This window comes from Alosa sapidissima, chromosome 17 (assembly GCF_018492685.1).
Source record: "Alosa sapidissima isolate fAloSap1 chromosome 17, fAloSap1.pri, whole genome shotgun sequence".
NCBI lineage: Eukaryota > Metazoa > Chordata > Actinopteri > Clupeiformes > Clupeidae > Alosa > Alosa sapidissima.
The window spans coordinates 24,367,932-24,384,866 of record NC_055973.1 but is presented as its reverse complement, the minus strand read 5'-3'; the positions used below and the strand labels follow the sequence as shown (position 1 = coordinate 24,384,866).

At 44.7% G+C, this 16,935-nt stretch overlaps 1 long non-coding RNA gene across 1 annotated transcript; it reads left to right on the top strand.

The window, feature by feature from the left end:
• The first annotated feature begins 3,320 nt into the window (after positions 1-3,320).
• LOC121688306 lies at positions 3,321-16,487 on the top strand. Its single transcript, XR_006024550.1, has 3 exons — positions 3,321-3,469; positions 10,907-10,913; positions 16,478-16,487. It is a non-coding gene; the product is annotated as an uncharacterized LOC121688306 (long non-coding RNA).
• The last annotated feature ends 448 nt before the right edge of the window (positions 16,488-16,935 follow it).

The following is a 16,935-nucleotide window of genomic DNA, read 5'->3' as shown; positions in this document are numbered from 1 at the left end:
TTGGGAGATGCTGCAGAACCATATTATCAGTGGACTGCCTTACTGACTCATCTGATTTCTCCATCTGTTGAGTGGAACTCCTTTGATCTCGCAGATATGTAGTATTTCATATGTGGTATATTTGCAAAAAGAATGAAGTCAGACCTGACAGGAGTCCCTTTTGATTTTAAATCTCATCAGAGATACATATGTACGCTCCTAACTATGATCTGGCATCTAGACAATACCTCAGTTGTATTACATTAGAGATGTGTCCCTGCAGAAGACTCTATATAGGGTACAACTGGGACGATTGAAACGTGGGACGAATGAAACATTCCCGTTTTCTCCGAGTGCAACGAGGATAGACAGACATCATTTGGACAAAACATAGAGCATATTAACCTCCGCTGCTCAACCAAATGCATTCCTGTTACGTCCTGTTTTCACGGAGTTACAGGCGATAAACAATTTTTAATTGTCACAAGTATACTTCATAAGCAGTTTATTTTTTTTTTTGATTATTAAAGAGTGTTTTTCATCTAAAAGTTCGACATGCTTATTCAGTAGAGCATTCAGTGCTCTCCCCAATCCCAGACGTTCACATTGCATGTTTGTCTGTAATGGATGCAAAACATCCTATAATGCTAAATATCTATGGGGGGACGATTGAAACACCTGATTCATTTGTCCCGACCAGGCAGTAAACCCGCACACATAAGTCAATGCACACATATCTGTGTTTATACTATATTTTATGCAGGTGAGACATGGAAAAGCAGTTTTAGAAAGATGCAATATATTTGGGGCTATCATGTAGGCTGTCGAGTTTTGCCATGTTAACGTATGGAGACTGACGGTCTGTGGGTCATGAAAAGCACTTATTTGGATGTGCAGTGGCTTTAACCACGTAAAAACAGAGGGAAATAACATTTTGTACTATAGAAACATTATATAATTTCAAACATGCATTCTAGCTATATTAATGGCATAGTGCATGGTATTTCCATAACCGCGAGATATGCGCTTCACCATGATGGCAATGAGTTGTTAACAGACATGAACCAAGACATATAGCCCAGCAGCAATCTATCTAAAATAACACATATTTGAAGTACCATTTATGATATGTTGTCAAATATTGAAGTTGTGGGAAGTTTACATAATTTAAGCTGTATGTTGTCCCAGCCAGGAGGGACAAATGAAACAAAACGCATGTTCGACTTCTCCTTAAATAATTCTTGAACGGTTTTGTTCAGAGCTGTAAATGCAACTGTATTTGACAGAGGACAGATGTAGGTTGCTAGTGACAAAATATTAACTTTCAGTGTTTAAATAAAAAAAGTGTTTCATTCGTCCCGCCCCCTACTTTGTTTATTCGTCCCCTTCGTTTCATTCGTCCCACCCCCTATTTGGCCCCTCTACTCTATACTTTATTGCATAGTACTTAAGTAAGGGATAATGTATTGTCCGCCGGTAATTATCAGAAAATATGTCCCGACAGGGAGAACAGAACCCCGACGTGCAGCGGAGGGGTTTTGCTTCGACCTGAAGGGACTTATTTTCTGATAATTTCCGGCGGACAATACATTATCCCACTTATTACACGGCTACTTGCCAAAACGAGAAAAGAAACCTAACACAATGGGTCTTTAAAATTATTTTGCTACCGTTTTGTGTCTTCTGCTGACAAAATAAATAGTTCGCCACACAGATAGAACTTGACAGTTTCAGGTGTTGCGTGGCAACGTCTTACTAGCTTAGCCTACTTTCCCTTTCAATGAAATTCCATTGCAATAAGCGAACAGACGTCTTGCGGAGGGATATGAAAGACGTTAATCAACCCGTTGCCATTGACAGCGGTGATTATATACTTTGCTGGTGATTTATGTAGATTTAACATAGGCCCGAACGTTGGGAAGGCCCATTCATGTGAATGGAACTTTCTGCAGCACTCTAAAGAGCTGTGTAATAATACTTAATAAATCCTTTATTACATAGTAATTACTATTATAGATAATTCTCAAAAATGTCTCTACTTTCTCATTACTAATCAGTGGCGGACCGTGCGTTCAGTGGTTAGGCCTTCAATGATGACTTTTTTTTGACAAAAATAATAATAGGGGGGCGTTACGGCGGAGATTTTTTTTTTTACATTTCAGCGTTAAAATGTGCAATTTCCCAGCATTTCATGATGGGGGGAATAGTTTTCTCTCTCTTACGCGAGTCTGTAGCACTAGAATCTTCGTTACACAAACAATTAATGCTCCGATTGCTTATTGGTTAACAGATCACCCTCAGCAGCAAAGTAGGCTGCTAGGCTATTTATTTACCACCCATATTCACAAGTACATTATAAACTGCTGCCTGCTGCTGTCCAGTAAAGACGTGCAATTTAGTCCATGTCATATTGAAAGTGAACACCATGTGTACTCAAGTATGAGTTTGTGCAGACTACTTTGAAATATTTAGGCTATCGGTTGCCTAATTTATGTTCATGACTCACACGCACATAGCACTGCCACCGGTCTACAATGATGTGTCCAAACCATTTAGAAGTTTAATCTGACATCAGCAAACTTGCTTCAGACTGTGGCTCTCCTATTTAGTTGTAGCTCTAACGTTAACGTTACAGTGCAACTGTTCTAGGTACCACGCTGCTCTGATTACTCACGTGAAACTACAGTAGGCTATCCTACAGTGTTTGTCAAACGTAGGCTATTTCGCAGTAGGCCTACACTATGAGAAAATGTCTCAACAGAAAATTATTAAAAAAAAATGTCACAGCACACCACCATGCTATTAAATATAAAAGTCACCAGATGTATTGCCGTATATCTATGTGTATTGCCCTAATGCTGCTACTGCTTTGGCTATTTTAGAATGTCTGATAGCCTGGTCTGATGGTCTGATTTCACCAATAATTTCCACAAAACTCAGAGAGATAAAAAGTCAGACTAAACTAGCAGGGCAGGGAACCAAAGACAAATGACAGTTTTCACAAAGATGCCGATCCAGACATCTTCACCAAAGCCACCAACTCCAACACAACTTCAAGCTAGCATACAGTAGAGTAACCAAGCAGACACTGCAGTCTGCAAGCAGCACAAAAACAGTTTTTATATAGAAAAGGGCCATATAACAAGCATCTATAGTACTACTGTACTACAAGTCCAGAAACAAAACTTACCAATTCCTGCATAGGTTACCAGCTACGTGCAGAGCTAGCTGACATTATGTGCATCTTGCTAACATGTAGTCCAGCTGACACTGTAACGTTACATTAGCCTATGTTGCTTAATGAAGGCGTATCAATATATATTTTTTAAACAAAAACGGTCAATTTACTGTTCATCACTATAACCATAGTCATGTCAGTGTGACATGTACTTTTCCAGTGAATGTTTGTCTGTCTGACTGACAGAAGTTGCTCACGAAGTTCATCACGTAAAACAGACAGCGTCAAAATTCGTGATGAACGGTTCCGGGTGTTCTTTTGGAACATTGCAGGCCCAACTGCAGTCAGACCTGCCTACCTCGCCATAACAGGTTGATTTGATTGGCTAATCAGTCAGATGTAGCCATCAATCAAGCCGAATCCAAACATATGATTTCTAATGGTTGCTTAGGTACCGAAAACGCAATGATTCCTTGTGAAGGCCTGATGCGGGACTTAACAAGAGAAGACGTGCGATTGGATAAAAATGTATCGCACCCCCTCACTATTTGTTCACACAATCTGCCAATCAAATCACATATCGGACAGCGGTGGGATATCAGTAGTGAAGAACGATCGGGGAAGGAGAAGCAGAAGCAAATAATAAATGCTAAAGTGCAATGTTATTAAAGACACTATTATTTTTCATTTGTTTAAAAATAGTTAGGCCTTCAGAGAAGGCTTTGAAGGCCCTGACGGTCCGCCACTGACTAATCCTGACCTTAGCCCCATATTACAATACACTGTAGGTTAATATTAAAAAAAAAACTTATTACACTTACAAAATAAATGCTTTACAATATAATAATACAAAACTATGTAATAACAGCAAAAGACCTAAGGACATTTAATATAAAGTGCTGTCATAACTCTGCGTTTTTGTCTGAATATTGATGTGTATTGTGAAAATGTACTGCAGTCTGCACTGCAGCCTTCAAACTTCCATAGCAGACATCTCATTTCCCAGGACACTGTCCAGGGACCTGGCAGAGGACAACCTATTAATTTGGGGACACTGTGTGTGTGTGTATTTGTTTAGTGTGAGATATCAAACAGTTGAATTTTCCTTTTCCTCTTACACTGCCCTAGACCCTCACAGCCACTGAAAGTGGCCTTTCAATGAATTACCACCCAAGGAGAGAAGAAGAACAGACGTCCATTTTTGCCTTTTAAACGAGTTCCTGCACCTGTGGCCTTGAGATATTTCTCAGATGTTCCTGAATGTTTTACTTTAAAGGATAAAGAAATTAATCATTTAATTTCTAATGCATTTCTTGGCAAGCTTTGTATTCGTGGCTCTCTGCCGCACAGTAAACGTTTCATCAGTCGTCGAATCGGACGGAATCAGAGTTATTTCAGGCCGCGAATCTCTCTCCTCTTCAATCGCCGGCATATTACTAGTCATGAAACATTTTGGCAGGTAATTTAGAGTGGACTGAAGTCCATACATTTTTCATGGGATTCATTTCTCCTTCTCTGATGCCTCATGGTCTGTCTGGGTGGAACGGATCGTTCGGTTCTACGGCTCCGGGTACGCCCACGGTCCCGGTTCTCACGTCCGACCTCCATGCGGCTAAGGGCCTGTTGAATAAAGGCCACCGGTGACAGCTGATTATTCAACCCACAGGAAAGTGATCCAGGCCCCCATTCATTAGAATTCAGACATCTTTCTGTGTGTGTGTGTGTGTGTGTGTGTGAACAGGGCAAGTGAAATAGCTGCAGAATTAAGAGCAGATAATCTAGCCCCCAATTCCACCCCCCCCACACCTCCCTTGGAGCTATGTTCGCTGGAAGTTGACATGACTTTCAAATTTATGAAGCCATTAGGAATCCACACCACATTCAAGAGTGAGAGAGAGAGAAAGAGAGACAGAGTGAGAGAGAGAGAGAGAGAGAAGAGAGAGAGACAACAGTGGGGGCAAACTCGTTCCCCTGTGAAAGCACTGCTTGGCCCAAAACATGGCACCAATGACAAAGGAACTTATTCACAGTGCCAGAAAACAGCAATATGTTAACGACAGCATTGGAAGAAAAAGTGGTTGGGAGGAGAAAGGGAGGGATGGAGACTTTAAACAGAGGTGGGAGAGAAAGGGAGAGAGTAATTGGTGATATAGAACGATAGTCTGCGGCTAAAAGTAGACTAGTTAATCTCAACACACACCGTTCAATGAACCTTCCCGGTGGCCTGAGGGGCACTGGTGACCCACTCCTCCCCACGGCATCCCTCTTCATCAGGGCAAACTGTCAGTACTCTGCCCTAGGACTCTGTTTATTTGTAGCCCTCTGCTGGTCTGCTTCTGTTTTGTCACTGCATGTTTTTGTTTTGGCCCACCATGTGCCTTTTTGCCACGCCCCTACTTCCTGTCTTTGTTCTCTTCAGGGGGTCAAGAGCGTGCAGATTAGCTTCGGCATGTTAGCATACGCCATTTTCAAATATGGCGCTGCATGGATCATTTGGAACCAGCTCCATGCATGAAAATCCGTGTTGGGCACGAGCTCCCATGCGCGTACATGTTGGTGGGCGGGTACCTATCCGGCAGCTACAGCCAAACGTTATTCAGTGCGTAATTGAGCTTATGAGAAGACATGTATATTATGGTTATGCATGATGACGAATAAAGAGAATTGTATTGATCTTGTTTCGTTGTTGTTTGTCCTAAACAAAAATAGCCTAAATATGATTAAAGACAATAAATTACACAACAGCGGCATAAAGCCCTTAATTGTCCCGTTATAGCCTACACCATAGGTCTCCAACACTCTCAACCCATCATAGCAGCCCCCTTTTGAGCTAGCCAGAGGCTGAAGCAGTAGGCCTATGCTACTACATTTAAACACAATTGTTGCCGCGAGGCATTCCAGCCTACTAATTTAATAACAAGTATGCCTACACCATGCATAATTAAAAAATAACTCAACTTAGGCTACACAATAAGGTTTCCATTACAGCACAGCGCACATTCAATGAATGAGTGAAAGCGGCTGCCTTGTCTCGCAATAAACAGCTGGAAATTCCGACACTTTTTCAACAACATGAAACCTCACAGTGAGCCATCAAATACCCCCTATATTTAAGTGCCTATCAGTCTCAACATTTAGATATATAATAAAACAGTCCTAAAGTAAATTAAATCCCAAACCAAACCGAAAATCGGTTGCTGGCCGTCTGTGCCTCTGACTCCGCTGCTCATTTGGATGGTAACTCGACAGGTGAGCGCGACAATTGGATGTTGTGGATACGTAAGTAAACTGTTTTTTGCGGAGTCCGCAGACTACATTCTCTTTAAGGGTTACTTTACCATCTGTGTACAACCCAAAGTATTTCCAGACACCACATTTTAGATGAGTTGGGGACGTAATTGTCCACTCAGGCTGGCCGTTCTGTGCGTTATCTTCCATTTTCGAAACAGGGTGGGTATTGAGGGCTCTGGCTAGAATACGTTTAGAGCACCCGCTATGAGAGGCAAACAATAAAATAAAAAACAAAGTAATCATAGACTGTAAAAATGTGCTACAAATGACACTAAAAATCGAATAGTTTATTTATAGTTCGACTATAGCTATTTCACATCATGTTCGAATGCATTTGCAGCAGGAGGACGGTAGGCAGACTGCTCTTCGTTAGAGTTGCTGTTATCCAATGAAATTAAGTTGCGCTTCAGGGCGACTCCTCTCGGACTCCATGCGCGTTCCCGAGCAACTTTTTCTTCTTCTTGTTATGTGGCAAGCAATGTATGTGCATTATCGCCACCCTCTTACTGGAGGACGACTCTCTTTTTACAGAATATCCAATAAAAATCGACGTTGGTCCATGCGTCATTTCCAGCTTTGGAACTTGGCGCATGGTCAGAGCCGACTGGCGCTGGATCCGAACCCCAGTGTTCAATATGGCGTTGACTATGAATTGGCCGGATTTACTAGCCTAGCCTCCACCATTCATTTGTATGGAGGGCGGGAGTCACTCTCTCCAGTTATATATAATACCTCCATGGTTCTCTTTCCCGCAATTTTTTGTACTCACCTGTTTCTTATTTGCTTGTTTTACCTGCCCTATTTATACCCTGCCCTACTGGTGCCTCATTGTCAGATTGTCTTTCTCCGTGTGGTGATGTGCCCTAGTGCTTTGGCCTGTCTCAGGTTTTGAACTTCTGAGTTTGTAAGTTTCCCATTTTGTTTGGTAGTTTTTCATTAACCTACTTTTGAATTTTGAATCTGCCTGATTTTTTAAGCTGCCTGTTTTGGACTCTGAATACGATCCAGCCTCTTGAACTTTGCTTTTTTGGACTTTGCCTGAATGTTGGATTAACTGCCAATTGGATTGGATTGGTTTTCTGCTGTTTGAAGAACTGTTTTTTGGTTAATTTGTTTGAACTGCTTTATTGGCCTGTGGCTCTCCACAAACTGTTCCCCCCAGTCTGCAAATAAATCTGTGAACAGCATCTGCGCTTGGGTCCAGTCTCTGAATCTGACAGTACAATCTGACCAGCTATGGACCCAGCAAATCCCACCCAGCTCAGGTTAGTCCTGGACAGAGATGGGGCTATGCTGGATCCTGCCAGTCCTTTTTGACCCAATGTGGACTTGGTCTTCGCCCTTCCCAACAGACCGTGCCAAGGTAGCCTACATTATCACCCTACTATCTGGTAAAGCCTGTGACTGGGGAACAAGCATTTTGAGTAACAATGCGGCCATTCAAGATGATTTCTATCTGTTTTCATCTGAGATGAAGAAGGTTTTTGACCGTTTTAAACAAGGCAGAGAGGCAGCTCGGGAGGTTCTACAGCTCCGTCAGAGGTCCCAGTCAGTTTCAGATTACGCTATTTAGTTCCGTACCCTGGCTTCCGCATCAGGTTGGAACCAAGAGGCATTTTTCGATGTCTTTTTCAATGGCCTGTCTGAAGAGATCAAGGACGAGCTGATTCCCCACGACTTACCTCAAACATTTGATGGTCTGGTGGACATGGCAATTCGCGTTGATGCCCGGCTAAGTCAACGACACCGGATGAGGGCTTCACTCGTTTTTCCACATCAAGAGTCCCAGGCCTTTCTGCTGACTCCGGGTGCCAATCCAGATCTTCCAGACACCGCTGACCCAATGCAAGTTGACCACACTCGTTTGACCCCAGCAGAGAGGAAGCCAAAGCCAAAGCATGTACTGTGGGTCACTTTGTTGATGCCTGTCCGGTAAAAGACAACACTCGTCAGAAGTAAGGGGAGTTCTGGCGAGCGGTGTTCCTGTAAAGACCTCCCCACCACTTCATCAAACTCTCCTGCCAGCAACGATCTTCTGGAGGGGCCATCGACACACCTCGGCAGCCCTCATAGACTCCGGTGCCGAAAAAATTTTCACCGACAACCGTCTGGCAGTCCAGTGGGGAATTCCTGTCTCGGTGCTTCAGGTGCCACTTGCCGTTTCAGCCCTTGATGGTAGCCACTTCGCCAAAGTCATGCATTGCACTGAGCCGGTGAGTTTGATGCTTTCTGGCAATCACTGTGAGGAGATTGTGTTTTATCTCATTGACTCTCCTCAGAACTCCATAGTTCTCGGCCATCGGTGGCTGGTTAAACATAACCCTCATGTCAACTGGGCCAAGAATGTAATTTTGGGCTGGAGCCCTTTCTGTTTGTCTCACTGTCTGAAGTCTGCCTTTAACCCTTCGTCTGTTGTTCCTGAGAGACTCGAGGATTTTCCTGACCTGTCCAGGGTCCCTGAGGAGTACCTAGATCTGAGGCCGGTGTTCAGTAAGTCTAGGGCCACCTCTCTGCCACCTCATCGACCCTATGACTGCGTCATCAACCTACTCCCTGGAACATGCCCTCCCCGAGGTGGGATATATTCCTTATCTCCCCCTGAAAGCCTAGCTATGGAGAGATGCATCAAGGAGTCCTTGGCTGCAGGTATCATCCGCCCTTCCTCTTCCCCTGCAGGTGCCGGATTCTTTTCGTGGGTAAGAAGGATGGCTCTTTAAGACCTTGTATTGACTATCGGGGCTTAAATGACATAACGGTCAAGAACAAATATCCTCTTCCTTTCATGTCTGATGCCTTTGAGTTATTGCAGGGAGCCACCTTCTTCACCAAATTGGACCTGCGTAATGCGTATCATTTGGTATACATTAAGGAGAGGGATGAATGGAAGACAGCCTTAAACACACCCACGGGGCATTATGAGTACCTGGTTATGCCTTTTGAGTTGACCAGGTACTCCAGCTGTTTTCCAGGCTCTCGTTAATAACGTCCTACGGGATATGGTAAATAAGTTTTTGTTTGTTTATTTTGATGACATCTAAATTTTTTTCCAAATCTCTCCCAGAACATGTCAGTCATGTCCGGTCAGTGCTTCAGAGATTGTTGGAGAATCAACTTTTTGTTAAAGCAGAGAAATGTGTTTTTCCACCAGCACACTACATCCTTCCTGGGGTTCATCATCACCAAGGGTGGATTGGAGATGGATTCTGGAAAGGTTAAGGCGGTGGTGGAATGGCCCACACCACAATCCCGCAAGGACCTTCAAAAGTTCCTGGGCTTTGCCAATTTTTATAGGAGGTTTATTCGAGACTACAGTTCCATTGTGGCTCCTCTGACTTTTCTGACATCTTCCTCTGTTAGCTTCCTCTGGAATGAAGCTGCGGCGAGGGCCTTCCAGGAACTGAAGTCGTGATTCACCACTGCTCCTATTTTGACCATCCCCGGCCCCTCCCGTCAGTTCATTGTTTAGGTGGATGCCTCTGATGTTGGAGTTGGGGCTGATCTGTCTCAGAGGTCTTCTCGGGACAACAAGGTGCACCCCTGTGCTTTTTACTCGCATAGGTTGTCCCCATCTGAGCGGAATTATGATGTCGGAGATCGAGAACTCCTTGCTGTCAAGATGGCTCTACAGGAGTAGCGTCACTGGCTTGAGGGCGCAGTGAACCTGGAGTACATGAAGACAGCTAAGCGTCTTAATGCCTGTCAGGCTAGGCTAGGTTAACCCTGTCCTTCCATCCAGGTTCTAAGAACATCAAGCCAGATGCCCTCTCCCAGCAGTTCAGTGATCCTGGGGTACCTCTTGCTGTTGAAACTATTCTGCCCACTAGGTATTTGGTGGGGGCCGTGTCCTGGGGGATTGAGAGGAAGGTCCAGAAGGCACTGCAGAAGGAGCCTGGTCCAGTTATCTGCCCTGCTAACTGTCTGTTTGTTCCCAAATCTGTTCGTTCTCAGGTTTAGCAGTGGGGTCACTCCTCTGGTTTGGCGTGTCATGCTGGTGTCAGAAGGACGATGGCCTGTCTCCGCCAACGCTTCTGGTGGCCCAGAATGGTGGATGATGTTCGTGCATTCGTTGGGGCCTGTTCAACCTGTGCACGTAACAAGACCTCCAATCAACCATCCGCAGGGCTCCTGCAGCCGCTCCATATTCCCAACCGACCATGGTCACACATTGCCCTGGATTTTGTGACTGGGCTTCCTCCCTCTGATGGTAACACCACTGTCCTCACTATAGTTGACAGGTTTTCCAAGTCTGTGCATTTTGTTCCACTGTCTAAACTTCCCTCTGCCAAGGAGACAGCTGTACTGGTGGTCAATTATGTTTTCAGGATACATGGACTGCCATGTGATGTTGTGTCAGATCGGGGTCCCCAGTTTGTCTCCACCTTTTGGAGGGAGTTCTGTAAGAACATTGGAGCCACCGCTAGCCTTTCATCTGGATTCCACCCACAAACCAATGGCCAGACAGAGCGTGCCAACCAGGATTTGGAGCGGGTCCTGAGGTGTCTGTCCTCCCAGAATCTGACCTACTGGAGTCGGCATCTAGCATGGGCTGAGTATGCCCACAACTCCTTGCCTGTTGCCTCCACTTGTTTGTCTCCTTTTCAGTGTTCCATGGGTTACCAACCCCCTCTGTTTTCTTCCCAGGTAGCAGAATCCTCTGTCCCTTCCGTCCAGGCCTTCATCCAGCGTTGTAAATCCACCTGGAGACGAGCTCATGCTGCCTTGCTGCACTCAGGGTCCCAGATGAAGCGTTTGGCTGACCGACGGAGAGTCAAGGCACCCCGCTACCAGAAAGGGCAACTAGTGTGGCTTTCAACCAGAGTTCTGCCTCTGAAGGTGGACTCCCGGAAGTTGGCTCCTAGATTCATCGGGCCCTACCTGATCGAGCGGTTCCCGGGCCCTTCAGCGGTCCGGCTTCAGTTAGCCCTGTCCCTCCGACGGGTTCATCCTACATTCCACGTCTCGCGGATCAAGCCGGTCCATCACAGCCCTCTCTCTCCACCTGTGGCGACCCCCCCTCCCCCCGTCTCATTGATGGGGCTCCTGCCTTCACTGTCCGGAGACTGTTGGACGTCTGGCGCCAGGCGCAGGGTCTCCAGTTCCTGGTCAACTGGGAGGGATACGGACCGGAGGAACGCTCCTGGGTGCCTACTCGTCAGTTGCTGGATAAGACTCTTATTCAGGATTTCCGTCGTCGCCACCCCAAGAATCCTGCTCTGACGCCAAGAGGTGTACGTTGAAGGGGGGGTACTGTCAGTACTCTGCCCTAGGACTCTTATTTGTAGCCCTCTGCTGGTCTGCTTGTTTTGACACTGCATGTTTTTGTTTTGGCCCACCATGTGCCTTTTTGCCATGCCCCTACTTCCTGTCTTTGTTCTCTTTCCCGCCATTTTTTGTACTCACCTGTTTCTTATTTGCTTGTTTTACCTGCCCTGTTCATACCCTGCCCTCATTGTCAGATTGTCTTTCTCCGTGTGGTGATGTGCCCTAGTGCTTTGGCCTGTCTCAGGTTTGAAACTTCTGAGTTTGTAAGTCTCCCATTTTGTTTGGTATTTTTTCATGAACCTACTTTTGAATTTTGAATCTGCCTGATTTTTGAAGCTGCCTGTATTAGACTCTAACTACGATCCAGCCTCTTGAACTTTGTTTTTTTGAAATTTGCCTGGATGTTGGATTAACTGCCAAATGGATTTTCCTTATTTCTGTTTTCTGCTGTTTGAAGAACTGTTTTTGGTTAATTTGTTTGAACTGTCTTATTGGCCTGTGGCTCTCCACAAACTGTTCCCCCAGTCTGCAAATAAATCTGTGAACAGCATCTGCGCTTGGGTCCAATCTTTGAATCTGATAAACGTGTGTGTGTGTGTGTGTGTTTTTAAGTGTGTGTGTGTGAGTTTGTAAGTGTGTATATGTGTGTGTGCGTGTGTTTGTGTGTGCTTGTGTTTGTAAGTGTGTGTGTGTGTGTACTGTATGTGTATGTGTGTGTGCGCGTGTGTATGTGTGCGTGTGTGTCTGTGTGTACTGTATGTGTGTGTGTGTGTATGTATGCGTGCGTGCATGCGTGTGTGTGCGCGTGTGTATGTGTGTAAGTGTAAGTGTGTGTGTGCGTGCGTGCGTTTGTAAGTGTGTGTGTGTGTGTACTGTATGTGTGTGTACTGTATGTGTGTGTGTGCGTGTGTCTGTGTGTACCCCCCACCTCCTCTCTTCCTTTTCCTTCCTGCATCATTCTCTCATTTCTTTGTTATGCAGCCCTTGCCACTTAATCTACTAAACCCCTCTTCTACTGCACTTTTTACCCCGCCACCCCCCATTAATGCACAAATAGGCTGACACCAGACATAATTTCACTGCATTTCTTACATCCAGTAACTATATGCATGTGACAACAAACTTCCTTGTATCCTTGTATCTCTTTTCTGTGCGCCACTATCAATCCTCCCGGCCGCACAGCATATTGCCAGGGCCTGGGAGGAGAGGAGAGGATAGGGGGCTGTGCTTCCCATTAAGCTGTGTTAAGGAAAGCCTCCGCAGCACAGCATAGTGCTGAGCTGGACTCCACTGTAACGGGCTGCACCGCAACGCGTCGCTCAGCACTGCGGCTGCACTAGGCAGCTTCGGCCGGATGGAAGTTAATTTGTATCCTCCAGCCCGGCAGCTCCATCTGTTGCCACTTTCATTTCTTGTGTGTGTCTGTGTGTGTATGTGTGTGTGCGTGTGTGTGTGTGTGTGTGTGTGTGTGTTTGTGTGTATGTATCTATGTGTGTGTGCGCATGTGTGTGTGTAATCGTTGTAAACACGGTGAGCCAGGCGGAGAGGAAAACTCTAAACCCGGTGGAACACACCGTCCACCCTGGTAATTACGTCTGTAAGATCTGGGGGCCCCGCAGGTTTCTCTCCCACTAGAGACGGGGCGCCATGCCTGCCAGTAGACAGTGGAGGTGCAGAGAGGACCAGCCAGCGCCACGGACAGCACAGGGCCTCTCTAACAGGCAGGCTGCACCAGGCACGTAACTGAAGCGTTCCATTTACGGAGCGTAAAAATGCTCAATTTTTTTTTCCGAATATAAGCACCACTATCACATCTGGTGCAGCCAAGCTAGGTCTATTGATTATAGTGGAAGCTAATGGTTGCAGCATACGCTCTGTGAACAAAACGCTTCAGTTTCATGTATGGTGTAGCTGCCTGTAAGAGTCTTCATAGCGTTCAAAGGGTGGGTGGGGGGGAGGTTGTATGCTTATGACTGAGGGAAGAGGAAGAGGAAATTCACCACTTTAAATTATTCTCATTATTCACTGAGAGACGATACTGGTCATTATGAACTGACACTTACAAAGATGGAATTCTTCACAGTCAGTGGGTGAGTCACACAGGGTAAACTGTTAGTTATTGCTGCAGAGATTTATTTGTTATTTACATGCAAGTTGTGTTTTAGCATGACTGTCTGTATCCTACCAGGGCTGCCCTTGTGTCTGTTATAATTAATCATGATACATGAAGTGCATTATGGGAAAATGTAAACAAAAACAAATGCATTACGTTACATAAAGTAATACAGCCTCTCCAAATATCTAATTGTAGTCAACAGCTGTTGTTATTCATAAATCACATGGGGCCTTTCATTGGCTTGCTTTCATTTTACACTCAAAAAAACACATACACACACACACAGACACACACTGATGTCACAGTTTGATATATATGTAAACACTCACTCTGGTTATTATAAGAATACTACAACAGCTTAATTAGCAGTCCAATTGAAACATGTTTTGCAGATGCATTCATGCCGTCACATTCAGTATAAGGGAGTGAGTTTGTGTGGAGAGGCACCACGACATAGTGATGAGGCAGCCGGCCGCTCTTGATTGTTTGTTTATTTATTGTTGTTGTTTTTTTTGCTCATTTGTTGCTCATCTGCAGATGGGCCTCAGATAGCCCCAGCAGCTGTTTCCTTCAAGCTCTCGAGAGAGAGGCAGGCTTTTGTCTGCCACCAAACCCACTCTGACATCCAACATATATACAAATGCCAGCATCGTGCATGTGCACACACACACGCGCACACATATACACGCAAACACATAGACGCACGCCTACACACACACACACACATATACACACATTTACTGTACATGCACACACATAGACGCACGCCCACACACACAGACACACAAATACACATACACAAACACCAATCTCACTTCTCTGATCTTCCCACAGGTTTAAATAACAGGTGCTCCTCACCTGATTTTTGTACAATATCAACCTTAATAGCACAGGTATGTTTGTTTGAGCAACATAATGAGTCTCCTGCAGACACAGGCATTATAATGTTTGCCCATTCAACAGCATGCAGATGGAGAGGAGCAAAGACAATTAAAACCACCACCAGGCCGCGTCAGTTCACTACCCAGCGGAACAGAGCATGCATAAATGAGTGCACACACAAACTAACTCACACACACACATACGCACACACACACATACACACACGCACACACACACACATACACACACACACAAACATACGCGTGATTCACCTGTTGCAGCAGAAAGACTTTCTAGGTCTTTCTAGACTTTCAGGCGAATAGCAAATAACCCGTTAACAGATACATTTGAGGACAGTGAAAGTTGTAACAATTCATAGATTATGCCATCATTCTAATGAACACTTGTTTGTGTGTGATTTTGGCACTTATCACTGTGCTGTTAACTGCATGTGTGTGTGTTAAATGGTGTGATCTCTTCTTTTTGAAGATGGCCCAGAGTGCAAGCTGAGATTCCAACACAGACCAGCAGCAGCAGGGATCAGACTACAGCTTGAATATTATTCCTCCTTCTAAGTCACTTGGGATCACTTACATGGATAAATATAAAGGTAAAACATTACCAGCTGAATCAAGAACAACACCAAGAGGTGTGCATCTTAAAGGGGAACTGTGCAAGCTTTTTAGCTTTATTTACTTTTTTGGAATGGTTATATGACTTTTTCTGGGGTGAACGGTGGCTGTCTCGCTTCTCCCTAGCATCTGTGAGCGGAAAAAAACAGCCATGCAACTCGCAACATTTATTTCATCATTTAGTTGGGACATACTTATGGTTACACAAAACTATTATGGGTATGCATAGAGAAATACGAAAAAGAAAAAAAAAGCACAACTTGTTCAAATCCAATGTAGAGTAGTGTTGTACTCAATTACACAACACATTCTGCTGATGCAGGGGGCCTGGGCATGACATGCTGCTAACTGAGAGGGAAATCCTATTGTGGTGAGCTAGCAGAGCTCAGCTATTGGAAACAGAATGTAGAGGCTTTTTTTGCTGCTGTCCATGGTCCTGAAAGCAGAGCGCTTTAGTACACAGGCGTCTTCACAGTTGTTGCATGCTAGAACATTGTGTGCTACTTTATTTTTACAGAGCCACACTGACAGACTATATTTCATATAAAAGTACACTCCTGAAAAAAAATATTTTGTATACATGCATACAGATACTTTACGGTAAATGTATGCTGACAAACTTTGAAAGAAAGATAATCAGAGATGTAGAAAACAACAACAACCAAACTACTGTACAAGACATGCTGAAAACAAGCTGTGAAAAATGAACATGGTTGAAACAAGCTTGAAGAATCTAAAGGTTGTCTGTGAGTGAGTTCGTGCATGTGTGTGGGTGTTTGACAGAGAGAAAGAGAGAGAGTAAATCAGTCAGCATGAATGGCACTAAAGTTTTGCACTGCACTCCACCTACAAGACGAGGAAACAGAAAAAAACCTCAAATCAATCCTGCGGCTTTCAAGTTCAGTGAGAATGCACTGATGAACACACTCAGCATCGATTCAATCAGCCCATCACACCATACGCCCAATTCTCGCCCAGCTCCCTGTCTAACACACAACTAACAACCCCTCTCTTTGTTTACCAGTCTTCCTCAACAGATGCCTTCAATCTCAGACTCGCTCGCTTTTTCATCATCGATACATCTTTAAACTCTGGATGAAGAATAAAAAGAGAGAGCTTCTGATGCCTCAAGGCTAGTGTATAGTCCAACTGCCTTCTGAAGCCTCAAGGCTAGTGTATAGTCCAACTGCCTGAAGGAGTGTGCGCAGCCGTGGCCAACTGGTTAGCGGGTTGCCGGTTCGAACCCCGAACAGCAGGCATGGCTGAAGTGCCCTTGAGCAAGGCACCTAACCCCTCACTGCTCCCCGAGCGCTGCTGTTGTTGCAGGCAGCTCACTGAGCCGGGATTAGTGTGTACTAAAATTTATCGGGTTGCACCACGCTAAATAGTTGCAACGTAACACTAAGTTATGACTTAAATTACACACTAACTTACACCACCCTCTCCCTAGGTGTAAGGTCCGTCGTAGGTAATTTGTTAACATGGTTTTCTCATTTAAATGGTGGGAATGTTAAATTTAACAAAGTATAAGTTGAGAAGAGTTACATATGCGACCGATTACACACATTTAATTTACTTGAGCAGTGTTTGAATGA